Source organism: Saccopteryx leptura, chromosome 5 (genome assembly GCF_036850995.1).
Source record: "Saccopteryx leptura isolate mSacLep1 chromosome 5, mSacLep1_pri_phased_curated, whole genome shotgun sequence".
NCBI classification, from domain to species: domain Eukaryota; kingdom Metazoa; phylum Chordata; class Mammalia; order Chiroptera; family Emballonuridae; genus Saccopteryx; species Saccopteryx leptura.
Genome location: NC_089507.1, coordinates 150,516,809 through 150,537,621, shown reverse-complemented (window position 1 = coordinate 150,537,621; position 20,813 = coordinate 150,516,809).

Below are 20,813 nucleotides of genomic sequence, written 5' to 3'. Positions count from 1 at the left end.
CCCTGAATTTGCACATAAAATGCCTACGGGCTCTGTGGACTTGACATAAGGACTCTGGAATTTTTTTCAATGTGTTGAGTATTTTCAGACCTTAATAGCAAACATCTATTTAGAATTTAGCTCCAAAAGAGAACTTTCCTCTCTTTCTAGCTCTACCTCCTTAACATCAGAGCTCTACCTTCTTTTTTAATTGACTTTATTGGGGTGGCATTGGCTAATAACATTACATAGGTTTCAGGTGTGCCCTTCCATAATCTGTACAGTATACTGCATGTCACCACCCCGTGTCAAGTCTCCTTCCATCGCCCTTTATGTCCCCTCTACCCTGTTCTACCTCCCCACTCTCCTTTCCTTCCTATAATGAGTACATTATTGTCTGTGTCTATGAGCTTTTATTTTCTTTGCTTAATACCTCTACTTCTTTTTTTGATTCACCAAATAGTTGTTATTTTGCCAGTTATCTCTCTACGCATATATATGTACACACACATCTATATAGTATATGTGCTTAATTTTGTTGAATCATATAAAAGTAAGTTACAGAGCCTCCAGCCCCGATGCTTTAGCATACATACCTCTATGAGCGGCATTTCTCTGCGTACCCACTAATCATTATATACACCTAAGAAAATCTTAATGCACTAACATCTAATAGACAATCTGAATCCCCATTTTCCCAAATGCCCCAAAGACGTCTCATTTGTTTTTTGTTTTACAATCCAGAATGCATTGAACATTCTTATATTAGATTTGGCTGCTTAGTTTTAAAATCTAGAATTGTTCTTTCTTTATGTCTTTTTTTTTTCATTGTTTTGAAGAATCCAAAATAGGTGTCTTATAGACTGTTCATGTTTGGGCAGCATTCTGACTGGTTTTCTCATGGTTGGACACAGGTGAATATATTTTTTTGGCAACAGGACTCCACTGGTAGTGTTCACTTGCAGCAGCGTCATGGTAGGAGGCGTGTAACCTCAGGTTGTCTCCCGTAGAAACCCTGAGAAGATGCAAAGGCCTGTAAAGCCAATGACCTCCCCTTCATGCAGACCACAGCAATGAGGTGGGGTGACGCACACTGAAGTGAGAACCGGGCTCCGTCTCCACCAGTCCTTCTCCATGCAGCCCTGGGAAAACCAATTCTCTTGTAGGTACCAGGCCTCTCTTTCCTTGTGTTTATTTCCAGCTCAACTCAAAAGTGAGGAGCCATGGCCTAAGGCTATGAAAGCTCCATGTAGACCGTAAGGAGCTGTAAAATGCGAGGTGGCCTGCTACTCAGTGGGGCTCAGTCCCTGCATATGGTGCGGCAGTTTTGTGTACGTTGGGGGGGGGGGTTGTATTTTATTTTATAGCAGTGTTTTTTAGATATAATTCAGATGCCATACAATTCCTCTATATACAGCATGTCTTCAGTGACTGAGATGTGAACTTCTGCCGAATTCACGGGCCTCTACGCCACCTCCCTGTGCATTGTGCCCGGTTTTGGTGCAGGTGGCTTTACCTTGGCTTTGAGAAGCAGAGGCCCTTGCCAGGAGACCTTGATCTGCAAGGCCCTGGGCTGCCTCAGCTTTCGGTATGAGTCGTCCTGACCTCCTCTTTCTTGTTCAGCCCCTGGAGGGGCAGGAAAGGGAAGGGTGGAGGAAGCTCCCACCCTTTCCTGCGTTACAGCGGCGACCTCAAGCCTGCACCAGCCGCCCAGCCAGCAAACAGCATCCTGGGCTCTCAAACCGCTTCTGTCCCTATTTGCCTGATACCCAAGAGAAGACTATCTTGTCACCTTCTGAAATTGTTTTTCTTCATGTTTTTTAACTTTGCTGTGACAGGTTAAAAGTGCCTGATTCCTTGCAAAGCTACATCCGTGTTATGAATGCACTACCAGAGAAGAAAGCCGCATCAGGAAACGCTGTCATCCTATTTGGCTTCAGACCCCGATGGCTGAAATTACCCATCTTCACTTACTTAACATATTATCTCTTACATGAATTGCCTTCTATCCCTATTGAGACAAAGAAGTACTCCAATTGGTCTTGACAGTCTATGAGACATTTTTATTTGGACACTGTATTATTTTTTAAAAATAACCTTGTTTATCACATTTAAAGTGGCTCCAGACAAAAAAGAAAGGGACCTGCCAATTGATGAATCATTGCCATGTTCGGCTGCAGGGGGCTGGGAATGGTGGCCGCCCAGGGTAGGGACAAGTGAGGGGAGGAGGAGGCAGCATGGCAGCGGAGGAAGGAGCAGCAGGCTGGGGGACCTGGGGTGGGACTGGGGACCCACACTTCTAGTCTGATTCGCTCTTGAATTCTATCTTGAACTACTCAGGCCCTTCAAGGGGCCTCAGTTTTCTCAGCTGAACATCAGAAAGGAGTTGGGGTCTCCTAAGTGCCCCTACTGCTGTAGGAACAAAAAAACCCACGGATGAACGAGCAAGAAAAACAGACAAACAAGAGCTCACAGACCTAGACAACAGAATGGTGGTTACCAGAGGGAAGGGGAGGGGAGTTCATTAAGGGTGAGGGGGCCACATAGATGGTGACGAAAGAAGACTTGACTTTGGGTGGCGGGCGCATAATGTAATATACAAATGATGTTTCACAGAATTGTACACTCGAAACCTATGTAATCTTATCAACCAACACCACAGCAATTCATTTAATTTAAAAATAAAATATAATAAAATTAAATTTAAAAAAAAAAAGGAAAAGCAGGTGCTCCCCATGATTCCATAGACTGATGAGTTGCCGACAGGTAAGAGGTGTTGATGATGTCAGACTTGCCTTGCTCCTTCTCTCTCACCTTCTTTCAGAAATCCAAGGAAAATTCCCAGGTTTCCTGCTTCTAAATAAAGCGGCAGACTGTCACTTATCCGGACTGCATTTCACTTTAGGGTCATGTGCCCCTCCCCCTCCCCCACTCCCTCCGATTTGATTTAAGGCCAATGGAGGGACCAAGTTGATCCCAGCTCCTCTGGTCTGTTGTGCGGCCGTGCGGCTGACTTGTGCTCTCTGACCCAGCGTGGCCAGAGAGGAAGAAACAAAGTCATTTTTTTCCACAATGAAGAAGGCACTTTTATATCGATGATTTTATCAGATCCTTCCTGCACCGGGGTGAGGTGGCACTGAATGAGAACAAGGAGGCTCAGAGACTGGAAGGGACAGGAGGAGGTCGGGTCAGCACTGGGGGAAACAGGGTCCCTGGGCTCCCCAGCTCAGCCTTCTTTCTGAAATGCCCTTTTTCCTTTCAATGATCAGATGGAAGGCAGATGGCAGAGAGCGAGTCATTGTTCTAGAAGCACCAAGGAGAGAAGTTGATGTCAGGGGTACGGCGCAATGCTTCAGCATTTTAGTCCTTACATGTGGTCACCACGGGAGACCTAGTAACCGTCTGTCATCGTAGGACGTTATCACGACAATATTGTCTGTCTTCCCCTGTGCTGTCCGTTACCGCCCATGACGTCTTCGTTTCTTTACAAGGGCAGGGTCGCAGCCCTCGTTCCCTTCTACCTTCTCCACCCATCCCCACCCCTCTTCCCACTGGTAGTCATCAGTTTGTTCTCTCTCTGTGCTTAAAAAAATCATTTGTGATATAAGGAATATATATATACAGTTTTAACAATGTATTGCAGAATGGACACTAGGGAACACAGGTTAGGCCTCCAGGAACCCTGTTACATACATGGACTGCGAGCAACAAAAGCTTCCAGGTTGAGAAAATCAAGTCTTGGGCTTTCAAAAATCACCCTCAAAATTGAAAAGCACCTCTATGATTTTAAGAAGAAAGCTAAAAAAAAAATGTTAAGATGGTAAATTATGTGGATTTTACCACCATTAAAAAGAAGGATGATTTGACTTTGGTGGTGGGCACACAATGCAATATACCGATAATGTATCATAAAATGTGCACTTGAAACCCTATATGATCTTATTAACCAATGTCACCCCAACTTAAAAAAAAAAAGATAAAATGGAAGGGAGGTTCCACCCAGAAAGTTCCTATCCTCAAGAGCAATGCTTGTCCTGTAGCAAAGTTCTCATCTACAGAACTTGCACAGAGCCTGACACTTGGAAGTCCCTTAGATGTCTGTTGAGAAGAGGTGCACACAGGCTGGGTTAGGAGAGACCTCAGGAAGGAACAGCACTGAGCTGGACACTGAGCCCTGGGCCCTTGGGGCCAGGGAGAGCTTCTCTGTTCCCAAGTGAAGCCATACCCCGGAAATGGACCCTCCAGTGCTGGAAAGTGACTCTGTGGCCTGACCAACTGGGATTGAGAAGAAAAATAAAAAAGGAAGTGCTAGATTATAATTGTGAAGAAACATAAGTGTTTCAGTGAGAAATCTGAACACTGCTTAGGCCATGGAGACCGTAAATCTATTCATTTTGAATGAAGGAATGATTTGCTGATGTGAACAAATGAAAGACTAATTACAATAACCAAGCATGGAAGTGGGCACGTGGACGGTCTGCTGTCGGAATCTCTAAGATCACACCCACCATAGCTCCTGCTCCATTGACTGTAAGCAAAGCACCCAGTTTTGTTGGCTGACTCACTTTTGAGACAAGCTGGAGAACCTCTTTCTCCTCCCTTCTCCCGTATGCCCTTGTCTAACACATTTGCCTATAAGTCAGGTGACCAAGCCCTTCTGATTTGCCTGAAGTGCTCCTGGTTTTATCACTGCAAGTCCTGCTTCCCAGGAAACAGCTCATCCCTGCATGCATGGCCCACCTCTAATGATGTCATCATTTCCTGCTATCCAAAACAGCTCTCCCCAGCTATTGTCCCAGCAACAATCCACCCAGCTGCTCAGGCTAGAAACACAGGCGTGTCACAGGACTCCTCTCTCTGATGCGTCCCACCCTCACCCAGTCACCTATGGAGGACCCTTCAGACCTATATCCCCTGTCTCCATCCCATGGCCACTATCCCAGACCAACCCACTGTTACCCCTTCCTAAGCTTTTATAACAGAATCTTAATTTAGCCTCTTGCTAAATTTGACAAGTAATTTTTACTCTAACAGAATGATGACTTAATAATACAAATCTGATCTTATAACTTTGCTGTTTACTACCTCCCAGTAGTTGATACCCAAACTTCCTGCCTCCACTTGCAAGGTTCATCATATCTGAGCCACGCCTACATTCTGGGCCATCCGTAGAGGCTCCGTCATTCACTCGTGTTGAGGATAGGTCAGGGGACAGGAGTTGAAGGGTGAAGACTTCTTCACTTCTCCTCATTAATAAAGTAAACTCCAGAAAATAATTTTTCTTCTTTTCATTGAAGGTTACGATTTAAGACAGGGGTCCCCAAACTACGGCCCGCGGGCCGCATGCGGCCCCCTGAGGCCATTTATCTGGCCCCCGCCCCACAATGAAAGGGGCACCTCTTTCATTGGTGGTCAGTGAGAGGAGCATAGTTCTCATTGAAATACTGGTCAGTTTGTTGATTTAAATTTACTTGTTCTTTATTTTAAATATTGTATTTGTTCCCGTTTTGTTTTTTTTTTACTTTAAAATAAGATATGTGCAGTGTGCATAGGGATTTGTTCATAGTTTTTTTTTTATAGTCCGGCCCTCCAACGGTCTGAGGGACAGTGAACTGGCCCCCTGTGTAAAAAAGTTTGGGGACCCCTGATTTAAGAAATGCTGACATCTCTCATTTCCCCAAAGGGAGAGGTTTTGTTAATCTGGTGAGAGCTCGAATTTATGAGGCCATGCTTTACTATGAACCAGGTTTCTGTGCTAAAGCGGTTCTCACTGGGCATGTGGACACCTCAAAGTCCCCGCTTCTCCTATCATCCATTCTTCAAAATCCTTTGTTTGCATCAGGGTTTTCTCCCTCATTTTCTTTCTTTCTTTCCAGACCTAACACATGCCTGAGTAAACACACCTAAAACTTGAGATTCGGAGACCAAAGTTTATATTGAACCTCAAGCCTAACACATAATTTCCTTCCACGTTTTGCCATGGCTCTTTGTGAACTATCAGATGCTTGCCTGGTTCCAAACGGCACCTGATTTCCATGTTGGCTGTGGCTCTGTGCGTTCCAGCTCCAGCCACGTGTTGGGCCCTGGGGTTGGGGACAGGGTCCTGATATCCTGAGGGCCTCTACCTGTGCTTTGTGGTCCAGAGTCAGTGTCATTTCTCAGACGGTCCTCTTCCGAGCACACTGTCAAGGATTAGTTTGTCGGAGGGCAGGTTGCGGAACAGGACGGCTATGTGACCAGTGCTGTGAGCGGCGCTCCTAGACGTCTGATTCAGCGAAATCATAGATGGGACTGACAAGAGTACTCTCAGAGTGGTTTATCTTTCTTCAGATGTTTCTTTCTCTCTCTCTTTTTATCTGTCTTGTCTTCTCTCCAGGGAAGGCCTAGCTACCTCAAGAATAAAACAGTGTCTTAAAATAGAAAATCTGTGGGCTGAGGAGCCAGAGAACCTGGTTCTAACTGGATGACCTTAGATAAATTACTTCTTCTGAGAACTTCTGCTTTTTTATTGGTAAAGCAGGGTCTGCACTCCCTAGTGGTTAGCCGGGAGGGTATTTAAATAAAATATGATATTGGAAGAGCCTGGAGGCAAGACAGAAGGGATCAGACAGTGAAAAGGAAACCACATAACATGGTATCCCAAGTGTCACAGCAGAGTTTATCTCAGCGACCATAGGAGGCTGGAGGAGCAGGCCTCGCTCTCTGCTGTCCCAGGCAGAGGACAGCCACGGGGGCCCAGGGATGCCAGCCTGAGGCGGGCGCTGGCCTTGTCAGCAGGGCAGCTGCACAGGGTGGTCTTCCTGACATGTCCAAGGGAAACGTGTCCCAGCAAAGGCAGCAGCCTACGGAAGGCATCCCGGGCACTACGTTCGCTCTGTGCGGCTGGCCATTCAGGTAGGAGAGTGGCGCATCAGACCTCAGGACGTCAACCGAGGACACAGGACTTGCACGAGGCAGAAGTCTTACGGATTTCACAGCACGGGAGTGACACGGCCAGTTCTGCGCTCCCAGCTCTGCCTTCAGGCTGCTGTGAGGGGGATCGAGGCTGGTGCAGCTGGGGGGGCGGGCAGGGAAAGAGAGCCGGCTGGCCTGGACTGCGGACACACGCGCCACAGTGAGGAGAGCAAAAAGGAAATGTAATTACCGTATCTGCCACCGGAAACGAGAGCGAAACCTACGACTCCCCTCCTCCAGGTTCTATTAGGAAGCATTGTGTTTCCATTATGATTTTGAAAGTATTTCCTTGAGGAAATATGTCAGGGTTCCGCCAAGAGAAAGGCGGAAATGGAGCCATGGATGGTTGATTTATTGCAGTGACTGATTAAAAAAAAGAAAAGGAAGAAGAAAAAGAAAAGAGACTAGAAAGGCAGAAAGATTGTGCAGAGCTCGAACTGAGTCACCTGCGCTGAGCCGGTGCGTGGGCAGAGGCGGCCGAGGTGTCTGTACCGGTCATGTTAGGGCCACGATGAAGGCCAGAGGCGCTGTCTGTGCAGGTGATGGTCCCCTGTCACCCTTTGCCCCCTGTTAGTCCACTCTGCTGCTCCCTGAAGGCGCTTTAAGGAAAGTAGTGCCCCTGCCCTGGGGGCGAACACTCCTCCGGCCTCAGCACCGTGCTGGACACCGGGGTGGGGGTGCATGACTTGCCCCCAGCTCTCAGAGAGCCTGAAGTCTAGTATGAGTGGGCAGGAGTGAATGGAGCGGGGAAAGGAGGCTGGACAGAAGGGCCTCTACGGCAGGCCGGAGAATAAGACCACACTAACGACAGTGGGAGTCAGGCCAGCACAATAGAGGGGTTACCAGTCCCGACCCATGTGTCAGTCAGCAGTTCTCTCCAGGGAGCAGACACCTCAGTGGTCTTTAGAAAGGATGGATGCATTCAAGGTACATTCATTTATTCATCCACACACTTAACATGTAACTAAGGATTCAACCAGGAGTGCGCCCAGGGCATAGCCCTGAGGAGTGCATGGACCACAGGGGAGATAGACATACCAGGGGAGAGTTACCGAGTGAGGAGAACAGAACTAAGCCAATGGGATGCACGTGGTCCTCTAGGACCTCAGGCTCAGAGCAGGGAGTTGTGCCTCAGAGACCAGAAACTCCCAAGAGGAAGGAAGCGTTGCAGGGAGTCTTAACAGAGAGGGGATGCTTTTTTGGTGGACGAATATGCAAAGGAAAGCTGAGAAGTTGTGCTGACAAGAGCTGCAGCCCAGGCCACGCAGAGCAGGAAGACAGGAAATGGTGGTGCAGGGACTGGTGTCAGAGGGACAGGAGAAAAGCTGGAGGGTCGCACTTCACAGAAGCCAGGTCCACCTCAGGGTGGACGGTGCCGGGAACGTTGGGGAACTGTCATCATGGGTGACAGTTCAGCATGAGGTGCCTTTAACATGACAGTGACATTGGGGCTCTAGAAAGAGCACTTGGGAAGCCTGGTGGACGGTGGCCAGGAGAAGACTGAAGACTGACTGAGGTTCTGGAGCTCTGGTGGGAACCCACAGCACTCATCCTAGAGACATTATGGGGCCTGAATAATGGTGGGGACCGTGCAGCCCACTAAAAGGCTGTCCTGGGGTCTCTGCCGAGAATGCCATTGGACACTTCCATCTGGAGACAACCTCTAACACAATCAGCAGTTTGGGGTTAAAGCCCAGGGAACAATAGCATTTGGGAGCATGGGACACATTATTTCTCAGTTGGAAGCTGTTTTCTAAGGACCTCAACCTCATCTGTGTTTAGTTTCAGGTATTGATCTTAATGGACTCTCAAAACAGTCTCGAACGACAGGCCACCATGCTTCTTTCGTAGAGACGAGAAGCTGAGCCTCAAGAAACCTGAAGAGTTTGATGGAGGTTTTACCTGACACTGTGGAGACTGCAACCAGACTTGGGTCTTTCTCACTCCAGAACCCAAACTAATTTCCTCCATCTCTTCCTGCCTCCTTCTCGTCCTGTTGGTCTCATCTGTATCAGATTGGCTCAAGGCTTCAAAGACAAGGAGTTCCATTAGGCATCGGGCCTGGGCACAAGGACACACTGGCTAATGGAAGACGGACCTGAACAGGCTGCCCTGGAAGGAGTCTGAGACAAGGCTGTGTTCTCACGCCAATCTACAGAGGAAAGGACTTCTCCCTCTGGGAATTCAAGTGGGGCTTTGGGAAGGAGGAGACATTTGCCCTGGGGGTGCATGGGAGCTCTCCAGATGTAGAGCCCCCCCCCCCCAAGCTCAGGGCTTCCGCTCCAAAGTTAATTAGTGGAAGAATCTACCTGGACCCATGACGTGTCAGACTGGGTCTTTATTTGCAGCAGTTACATTGGTTTGTTGGCTAAAACCTTTCCTGGTGACCTCCTCTGTTTCTTTCGTAGATGTATTTCCTTCTGACCATGTGACCTTGCCCGAAAAGGCCACGGGGAGCCCATGCAGGCCACTGGGAGCAGCTGGGTAGGTGAGGGGAGTGATCTGGAACCCCTGACCTATTCTGCACTTATCTTTTGGGACTGGAGGTAGTGGCCTTAAATGAGAACAATCATGTCACCCAAGGGGACTCCAGTCCTCCTCTGAGCCACAGCAGGAAGCACGATGCCCTGCTCGTGGGGGACTCAGCCCAGCATCAGCGCCATGCAAGAGGGTGCAGATGAATAATTCAGTCACTGTTTATAAGAAATTCTAATCTTAGGGAAGTTCAAGGTAAAGACAGACACCAGCCGGGAACAGCCAAAAACAACACTGACAGAACACGCGGAGACACAGGCCCTCGGCCAGACACTGTTTTCTCTCTAAATGTTGTCACCACTCAGTCAGATAAATCTCTCTGTCTCCTGGGCACCCTTAGCATATCAGTAATTATAGTAGTAAAAATAATTAACTGTGATATCTGATTGCCTACTATGTTCTGGACCTTTGTTTATATTATGCTAATTTAAATCTAACCGCCCCTCCCCCCAAAAAGAAAGAAGTATCTAAATAGTGATACTATGGATAAGGAAACAGAGACATTGAGAGTAATTGGTTGAAGTCACACAGCTAATCAGTAACAGATTGACTTCGGTCTAAGCTGTGAACTCAAGTCTATCGGCTTTTCAGATTTTTACTGTGTTCTGCGGAGTGTGCAAATTGGTGCTAACGGCGAAGATTTATTTATTTCTGAATTTCTGCATCTAGCCCAATGCCTTTCAAGTATTTGAGAGTAAGGAGTAATCTTTTTTAAATACTTAAAAAAATAAAACCTGACTCTCCCCCCCTCCCAAAGCCACATCTGTGCACAGGAAAAGCTTTGCATAAAATTTAAGATCATTCATAGTCTTATTTGGGAAGATGATCTGTGACCTTCAGAGTAAGACACCTTGAGGAGACTCTTCTTGTATGTGTATGTGAATTGATTTAGGATTATAGTGGTTGCAAAGCTGAGGTCAATGCTCTCTGCCTGCTCTCTGCCCCTCCCTCACAGTCCACCTGTCCACCCCCATTAGGAGGACCTGCTAGGCAACCCCTGCTGCGCAGGGACCAGGAAAGACTCAGAGAGGGGACAGAGCCCACTGTCCCTGAGCTGCATGTCTCATTGGTAGTTGGGATAACTGGAACCTCTTACCTCACACAGTAAGTATCATGTCTAGGATAGAATAATTATCATTTCCCCCTTTTTAATGGTGAGGCATTTACAAGTCAGCAGGGATTTTATCTACAATGCGTTTGGCTGGAAATAACAGAAAACCCAATTCCCACTGACAGAAAGGAGAGGAGGAACTGAAAGGGCAGAGGTAGGCAAGGCTTCTGGAGAAAGCTGATCTAGTGGCTCTTCGATGTCTCCGAGGACCCCGAGTCTATCAATCTATGATAGTGTCTCATACCTTGTCCATTTCACCCTAACAATGGCCCCCTTCCAGGAGACCGCTGCCCAAGACATGTGCTAATCGGTGCCCATCTGCAGAGGCAGAGCCTACCTTCGTGTGCCCTCAAGGGCCTCGAGAGTCACTCTGATGGACCGCCATGGGTCAACGCCTGCCCTGAGCTGGTCCCCTTGCAAGCCCTCCCTTGTGTTCTTTATCAGCACCCATTGAGGTCATAAGCGTCTATTGAGAGCCTTCTCTGCCAGGAGCCGTCCTGGTCCTGTGTGGCAAGGAGGCACTGCTAGACGGAGCCTGCCGGTCACCACTCCCCCCCACCCCCAGCTAGACTTCCGTGCTCTGCCCTGCATGTAATAAGAGGACACAGAGGTTTGGCAGGGAGGCAGCTAGGTGAGGATGCATGCAGAAACATAACAATGGCTATGATTTACAGACAAATAAATGCCTGCAGGCATTTCAGCAGATGTTTTTAATATGCATTTACATTCAGTCCTCAAAATATTCCTGTAAGTAATATTGTCCACACGTTAGCATTAAGGAACACGGGACACAGAAAGGTACGTGATTTACTAAGCTCATGCAGCCAGCAAGTGCAGAGAATACATTTGTAAGGTTTTTTGTTTTTTTGTTTTTGCTGTGTGAACTGCCTCCAATATAGACACAACTAACTTTTTATTAATTTTATTATAGGGATTACTCAACTCTTTCATACTCTTTGGCTAAATACAAAAGTGTTTAAAAGCCCATGTACAAATCAGTTTCCCCAAAATAATCAAGTTGTCCATGTCCATAGATCCCACACACGTATCCCTGCCGATATTGCTGCCTGAATGGTGTTTACTTCTCCCCATACGATGTTGTAGCTATCCTCATCCCTTTTGACTTATTAAAAGATTAATAAAGTTCTATTACAGAAAATTTGAAAAGAACTAAAAATGGTGAACCCATAGGCAACAACTATAAGTTTAGTGTTTCCTAGAATTTTCCTCTCCATACTGCATTATCACAAAAAGATTACATTCTCTATGTCATGTTACACTAGGCTCTTTCTACTACTTATCCATGTGTCATTATGACAATGTTGCTAACCTTATTTTCTAGGCCATAATTCTAATGTAGAAAAATCTGCTGTCATTTCACTAGTCATTCTTCCACTGTTGGGCATTTAAGGGGGCTGATTAATAAATCTATTTCAATGTTCTGCTCTGAATGCATAAAGGACTGTTATTTATTTAACTTTGATATATTTTTTGCAATGGCAAATTATGTTCCGATGTGCCTGGGTTCTTCACTATCTACGTGTCCAGATCTGAACTCATAAGCTTATTCCTGAAAAAAACAATTACTGTCTCTCTTACAGCCCCTCACTGGCGAGGTCAATGGCTCCTGCTATGCCAGGCTAGCCCGACTCAGAAACAGCCGGTCAGCCCGACTCCCTGCTCCCTGAGAATTCATATCTAATCAGCCCATGAGGCCACTCCGTCCTCCCTTCAGAGCAGAGTGACATTGCGTGAGGACCCCTCTCGCTCCCATTTTCAGAATAAAGACCAAAAATTAGGCTTTTTTTTTCAATCTTGTGTTGTCTTTATGGAAGAACCATGGCCATGATTCAAATGACTCTGTATTTGTATATAGTAGCTCATTGCTCAATCTCAGATACATGGATGCTGAATGAAGAAATAAATTTTAAAAAAAGAAAGAAATCATTACTTTTACTTTTTATTGTTTTTAATCACACATACCTCCCCATTCCTCCACTCAGGGCTGTGGAATGCAAGAGTCATGACTTAATAATAAACAAAACAACCAAATAAGAAGATTTGCTCTGTGCCAGGCACTCTGTTAAGTGTTGCACACAGTTTTTCTTTCATGTTTAACGGCCCCAGACATAAAGATTGGCCTTTCATTTTATAGACAAGCATAACGAAAGATCATGTGACTTACCCAGGACACCACAACCCACGGCGGGGTCTGGATTTTTAACCCAGGTCATTTGCCTGGGCATAGCCTCTGTCAGTGCCTGCCCCCAATACGTGTTTGTTAGAGTGAATCACAGGGCCCACAAGGGGAGCCCCAACCACACCATGTTTATTCATTTGGGAACCAAGAAATGCTTATTGACAGTGAAGCTTGAGAAGCCAAAAGGTTCAAGAAAAAGAGAAACGTATTTTCTAATTTTCTATAAAAAATATTTCCCAATAGGGTGTCATCATGGTTGTATCTTCGGCGTTATCCCAAAAGGCCCAACTCCTGATGGGGATGTTTGTTTGGGCCACAATAGACACATGCTTACCAGTCTCTGGGGAGGGACCAAAAGGCTTAGTTTCTTCCTATTTAAAATAATAGTACCTATACCTAGCTAAAGGATTTCTTAGAAGAATTAAAGAAAATTCCTAAAAACCACAACTACCATCACTAACACATGTTACGCATTATTATTTTTATTGTAATGGCCCCAAATACTTCCTGCCTACTCAGAATTTATCCCTGATGGTACAAACTGTCAGCTACCCAATAGTGCACACTAGATATTTACAGAAAAATCAAATCAATAACAAAAAGGGAGAGATCTCAAACAGAAGGAATAAATGTGGAGGGACATGGGGGATTGAAAGTAATTTGTTGTCTTTCAATCAATATCATGAACATCACAAGTGTTCTAAAATGGTTTTGAATCAAGAGTTAATTTTTTTTATTAAGGCACACTACTATGTAGGTTACAGATGTGTGTGTTCACACACCCAATGTCGTGAACTTCACCACTCCCAGTCACTTGTTGACTATCTGCTGTACCTTTTTTGCTTTTAGAACCACGTTTTAGAAACATTAATCACCTTCTGTTCTTTATAATTAGTCTGGAAAAAAAAAGATAGATTCTTTTTTTTTTTTTTTTTTTCATTTTTCTGAAGCTGGAAACAGGGAGAGACAGTCAGACAGACTCCCGCATGCGCCCGACCGGGATCCACCCAGCATGCCCACCATGGGGTGACACTCTGCCCACCAGGGGGCGATGCTCTGCCCATCCTGGGCATCGCCATGTTGCGACCAGAGCCACTCTAGCGCCTGAGGCAGAGGCCACAGAGCCATCCCCAGTGCCCGGGCCATCTTTGCTCCAATGGAGCCTTGGTTGCGGGAGGGGAAGAGAGAGACAGAGAAGAAAGCGCGGCGGAGGGGTGAAGAAGCAAATGGGCGCTTCTCCTGTGTGCCCTGGCCGGGAATCGAACCCGGGTCCTCCGCAAAAGATAGATTCTTGATGGCAAATTACAATTTCTGCTTTATATTGAGCTACAAGATAGTCTATATCTCTAGAGGACTCCTCTTGTTATAGAAGGCTGAGCTAACAAGGAAAAAGAGAAATTCTTGAACTCCAGAGATTAGGAGAAACTCAAAACCAGGAAGGCTAGAGCTCATATTTTCCTGGCAGTGTTTCCCAGCCCCTCGTGGGCTAGTAGTACCTGGGTTTCAGTGGCCACACACATGGAAAAGGACAAGAGAGTAAAGCCTGGACCTCAGCACAAGAAGAATCCCCAAAATCTAATACTCTGAAAGGGAAAACTAGTAAGGAAACCCTCTGCAGACAGAGAGAGAGAGAGGCTTAGGGATAATCACCTGGCACCTTCTCAGCTGAGTGGAAAAAATATCCTTGTGTATTTCTTAAACTACATGCTAAGACTCACAAGAACTTAGGACCAGTCAGTCTGCACAAGATTCACACTCACTGTGTGGTCCGCCAAGACCCGATAAGCCTTTAAGGGGCTTCCAAACCGAAGTCCCGCATCAGAAGGAGAGATAGTTGAATGAGGAACGTGAGCCCTTAACTGCCCGACCCCCGCGGGGATGGGCATCTCTTCTCTCCATTGTCTATGGGCCTAAAGTCACTCGGCCCCAAAAGCTCTACAAGAGGAGTTCAGAAATATAGGGGTGAGGGTTAGAGTGTTTGGTGAATACAACTAAAATTCCTGTGGTAAAAGAATAGTGAATATTGATTAAATTTGAGCATTCTTAGATTGTAAAGTTCAGATTTGTAGGAGAACCGAACAAAGAAGGTACATGGTATGTAACTTCAGAGTTAATAGAGGGCAAGCCATAGACTGAAGGGAAAATGCTAAAACTACAATCAACTCAAAAGAAAGGAAAGAGAGAGGAAAAAAAGGTATTAGGTTAAAGTGAGAAAAGGAGAAATCACAAAATAAAGAGATAGGAGCAAAATCCAACATGTAATTAATTTGATAAATATGAATGGGTCATTGTCCCTTGTTAAAAGGCACAGACACTGGGGACTTGCTGGAGGTGTCCAAAAAACAGCAAATGCCAAGCACTTCCAGAGAACCGAAAACTGGAGGGCTCACCAGCTCACTTACAGAGATGGTTGGATCCTTGATGCGGGCATTCATGTCCTATGGCTCCATAACAAATTGCCACAAGCAAATGGCCCAAGAAAATGCCCATGTATTAGCTCACATTTCTGTAGTGGCTTAAAACAACACAGACTTATTATCTTATAGTCCCGGAGGGTAGAAATCCAAACACGAGCCTTATTAGGCTAATAGCAAGGTGTTCTCCGGGCTGCGTTCTTGCTGGTGGCCCCAAGGGAGAATCCACTTTCTTGCCTTTTCCTGCATTCTTTGGCCTTGGGTTCCTTCCTTCATCTCCAAAACACATTAGTCCCAACTCTGCTTCCACCATCACAACACCTTTTTTCTGACTCTGACCTTCTTTCCTCTCTCTTCAGGGACCCAAGTGAGTGTACTGCACCCACCTCAATAAATAAGGTAATGACCTGTATGTCAAGATCCTTAATTGAAGCCATCTGCAGTTTTCCTTATCACATAAGGAAATAGTCACAGGTTGTCAGGTGGAAGATGGTGTCTTTGGAGAACCATTCTCCTGTCCAGCCCACAACTGGACTGTGGAAAACTACTCAGCAGTCAAGAAGGACCACACCATCAGTTCAGGCAATGACGTGGAGAAATCTTGAGGACACGATGCAGTGTGACCAAAGTCGGTCTCAAAAGGTCATACATGGATGACTGCATTTATGTGACTTATGCAAAAAGACAAATTTGTAGTGATAAAGAGCAGAGCCATGGTGGCTCTGGGGTTGGGAACAAACAGTGTGAGCACACAGGGATGGCATGAGGAATGTGTGGACATGATGGATGTATTCTATCTTCTGATGGTGGTCGAGGTGACAGGAATTAATACCTGTGTGAAATCTCATAGAAGTCTATGCCAAAAACAAACAAAAAAATGTTTTCTACTTACTTTTACTCTATGTAAAAAAATAAAAAAGCGTACAGCTGGTAAGAGGCGACTCTCCATCGCTCTCTGAGGTCCACCCTGTGTGTTTGGTTTTCTGTGTCTGTCAACAGGAGGAGGATGCAGAAGGCAGCAGACACCCCTCCCCCTTACCTGCTGGAGCACTTTCAAGGCCAGTCTGACCTTTTCCTCTCTCATAGGCCGGCCACATGTTACTAAGGACGTGGGACCTCTCGGCCCGGTGCCCGAAGCTCCTGGAAGCCGGGCGGGCGAGCCTTCGTGGGCACTGCAGCCGGCCCTCTACTTGGCACCGCTCGCTGAGAAATCCCTGTGTAGCAATGCTGTGAAACACTTTCTTATTTAGTGCTTTTAAAATATATTTATATCTTTGGCCTTGTTTAACATTTTTCACTGAGTTCCCTTTTCCTTTCGAGACGCGGAGGCCAAGGAAAACAGAAAACGGGCTACGGGAGCCTCAGCGAGAGGTCTCCTGAGACACCACCGTCTCCTGGAAAATTCTCCTTCAGAGTTTATGAGACAAATATAAATACAGGCTGGACGGAGCTTGCAGTGACCTTCAAACTGTTTGCATTTTAGGAAGATTTCAAGAAGAGTTGCTGTCCCTGGCAGGTTCTTGGGTTTCTGGGCTTAAATTAAAAAAATTGAAACCAGATCCCAGTTGAGGCAAAGTGTCATAGAAGCAGCATGGCAGTGACCCAGGCATCAGAGAACCTGCCGGGGTTTACAAAGCGGGTTCAGTGCCTTTTCCATGTGGTTCATTTGGTCCAAACAGCTTCGGGAGGCAGGGACCGGTATTCTCAGCATAGGGAGCCCCAGTCACATCGTTTAAGGTGACATAGCGTGCTCGAGTCTCCAGTTCCTTGTGGACCAAATGAATTTGTATTATTAGTTGGCATTATGTCTATAGATTTAGCACTGATGTGAAAAACACAGTAGGTGCTTAGTGAGTGACGTGTTATTCTGTGTGGGTAAACCAAGGATTTGGGGCCCCACTCAGGCTCAAAAGGGCAAGTGCTTTCCATTGACCACACAGCCTCCTCCTCCTCCAGGCAGGCCTCTGCTGTCCTTTGTTCCATGGCCATGGCACCAGGGTCTGCTTCATGAGCTCTTCCTGGGAACAGCCATCATCCTATGTATCCCCAGTTGTGAAGTGCAGAGAACCCTCTCCTTGAATTTCTCTTTCTTCCTGCCTGCAAAGACAGGGGGCTCCCCTTTTCCAGGATTTGGCTGTCAAGCTAGAGGTAACAGTAATAGCCAACATGAAGAGTCAGCTCAGAATGTGATGCTCTACACCTGTGTTCCCAGCACGGTCCAAATAGGAGGTGACCTCAGTGAAGATGTTCCCTCAGTCCTTGTCCTGCAAGCCCATGGTGGCCTGCTCATCAAAATCTCATAGAGCCTCTTGTGACAGGAAAAGTGAGGTCCCATCCTCAGTATCGGCTCTTGCTTCCCCCGAGAGCATCCAGTTCAGGTGGATTCTCACTGAGCCCTTCTTCTCCGGGAGCACTTATACTTCTGACACGCTAGGTGAGGGGACTCAGGACCTTACAACTCTAAACCACTCATACTTGTACTTCATGCATAGTTACATGCTAGAGGGGGGGGGGCAGGAGAAAGAAAGAGTTGGCAAAATTGGAGCCGTACCAGGACTTGAAGGAGGGAAATGTGTTCAGACCTACAGCATGATGAAGTATCATTCAGTCAGACCCAATGGGAAAGCAAATCTTTGGAAGCAGGAACTTTCTCTGGCTCAGACAATTTATTGCTTTATGTGCAATGTTTGTGCCCTTGTTTTGAATATTGGATGACCAGTTTTGAAAAAATATTTTGAAAAAAAAAATAGGAAAAAAAGTGTCAGGGAAATAATTACCTGTCATCCCTCACTGACAGATAATTTAAGGACTGTTAATATTTTGAGAATTTCCTGCTATTTTTCTAGTCATATCTCTTTTTGTGTAGCTGAGATTATAACCTTTGTGTGTGTGTGTGTGTGTGTGTGTGTGTGTGTGTGTACGTGCATGCACATGCCTATAATTATGTCTTATTCTCCTCCTCATCCAGCATAAACCATTAGTATTTTCCCTTAACATAAAAAGCAAAGAAAGTCTGAGGAAATTGTACTAATTGGAGAGCAAACCGAAAAAAAAAATTAATAGTTAAGCAAAATGGGATTTTGAATAGGATCCTGAAACAGAAAGAATAGTTGTTGAAAAACAAGTGAAATTCAGTGAAACCCTAGTCTAGCAATCTGAACTTGAGTGACCTGGTTCTGGAATCGGTCACTGAGCAGTGATTATGTAAGATATTAACAACCCAGGACAGGTATGTGTGGGAATCCTGTTACTATCTTTACATCTTTTCTGTCATGCTAAATTTAGTTCAAAGTAAAAAGGTTTAAAAATTGTTCATTATATAACAAAATATTTATCAGAGGTATAATTTGTATCTATTATGTTTTCCATGGACAACACGTAAAAAGTGCTGAAATGTGACCGCAATTCGCACCCCTCTTCTTAGTGAGAACTTAACCAAGATGAGCCTCAGAATGAGGTCACTGCGTCAAAGGTTTTGGATGTGTTTAAGCCTACTGATGTATACTATCAGAAGTCTTTCAAGAAATGGTTTACGAATTACCATTCTAACCACCATCTTTTGAGTATACCTTTTATAATTAAAAAAAAACATTTTTTCTAATGTATGATAGATGAAAATGGATTACAAATTTTTTTTAGATTGCATTTCTTTATGCAAAAATTCAAGTCCATGCCCTTGATATTTAAAGGCTTTTTAATTGATTTGAATAAAGTGTCTATAAATAAAACATGACAAAACCCTATCTACATTATGTTGCAAATTTTGGTTGTCTTAGAAATGTTTAAGGAAACATTTTAATTACATCAAAGTTTTTACTTTAATATAAACAAGCTTTCAAATAATTTCAAAGGCTATTAGTACTGAGATCCACACTAATGAATGAACAGGACTTACTAGAAATTATTAAAACATTTTTTTAAAGTTTATTCTCTTTAGTATGTAAAAAAGCCCATCTAGAAAGACAGCATGCTGGATAATTCAATTCCTAGGACCTCAGGAAAAGGCAAAATTGCTGAGATTGTAAAAAGGTAAGTGGTCCCAGGGGCTTGGGTAGAGATGAGCGTTGAATAGTTGAAGCGAGGGGATATTTTAGGTCAGGGAAACCACGCTATAGGATACAGAGACTGTGAACACATGATGCTATGTATGGTCAGGACCCACCAACACTTACAGCACAAGAATAGACCTTGATTTGTGCATAATTTTTAAACATCTCATAAAAGGTTGGTTCAGGACCCTTAGATCCAGCATGAAATGCCGACTGTCAAAATAACCTCATCGTATTTCAGGAGTTTGAAGTAACCTCGTCAAAGGGTACCGGGTGAAAGATGATACCCTAATTAACGTCAGAAGTGAGTGAAGACTGTAAAAGTAAAAGCGAAAGGAACTTCATCAGAGTTATGCTATAGTAGATGACTCTGTTTCCCAAGAAAGTCCGGGTAACATTTCTGATATATGTGCTCTGGAACCAGGGGTAGGCGACAGGAGGCGGTTTCCCACTGTTGGAATGGGAGACTGCTGATATGCAAAGGAGAATCCATTTAACAGTGGATTAGAGGTGGGCACCTCAGTGTCAACTCATGATTAGCTGAATAGAGTTACAGATAATTAAACACACATTTATAGATGAGTTTATAACATGGGTTAATATAGACACATACAATTCCTTGTTCTGTCAGCCAGGAGGGTCCAGCAGCAAGGAGGGTCCAGTTGAACAAGCACACCTAAGGCCCAGAGTTTGGTATCTAACACCCCATTCTTTAAGAAAAATAGCCAGCATGGTTAATATGGTTTAATAGTTTTGAATGAGTAAATGCCCTGAAAGGATAATTATCTTACATTGATCGGAAGCATCCTTTCTATGACAACAGCACTTGAAATCCTCAGGTTTAATATCAAAGTCCAAGAACAGATCTCTTGTATTGCTTCTGGAAACACAATTACTAAATCACTTTGAGTTTAAGGTGCCATCTGGTCCTTAAAGTATCACCGTTGTCAGAAGGAAGCCCAAGTTTCTCAGTTTCTAGGTGACATCAGGCTTAATAGAGACTTCCTCTCAGGTTTGTTTTTATATTAAAATGTATTTTAATATTTTTATAGAACAAACAAACCTGAGTACATATATACTTATGTATGTAGATAGATAGATAGATAGATAGATAGATAGATAGATAGATAGATATGTACTTATATCTGAACTCACATAGGAATAAGAAAGTCCACTCTGCAAAAAATATATTCTAGTTTGGCTATACCCTGAGCCTTCAGGACTATTCCAGCCACAACAAACTCCACATCTTGTGGGGAAATGAGGTGTCTGCACGGCATTCGCCCTCTGAGAACATGTGCATGCATCTTGGAACAGATTATAAGAGAGGGGGTGCTGTGTGGGGGACAAGCTTGCTCTGAGCAAGCTGCTTCAGTCCTTGGGGAAACACGCCGGCCAGCAATTGTCTTTACTTCTCCCTAGATCTCAATTTTTTTTTTAAAAAAGCATCCATTTTATTCTTGTATTCCAAGTGCTAATATTGAATCTGCACATAGCGTTGAGTCCTTCATTTAAAAAAAAACCCACTTCTCCTGAATTCAGTGTGCAATTGTGCTCTGCAACATTCTCTT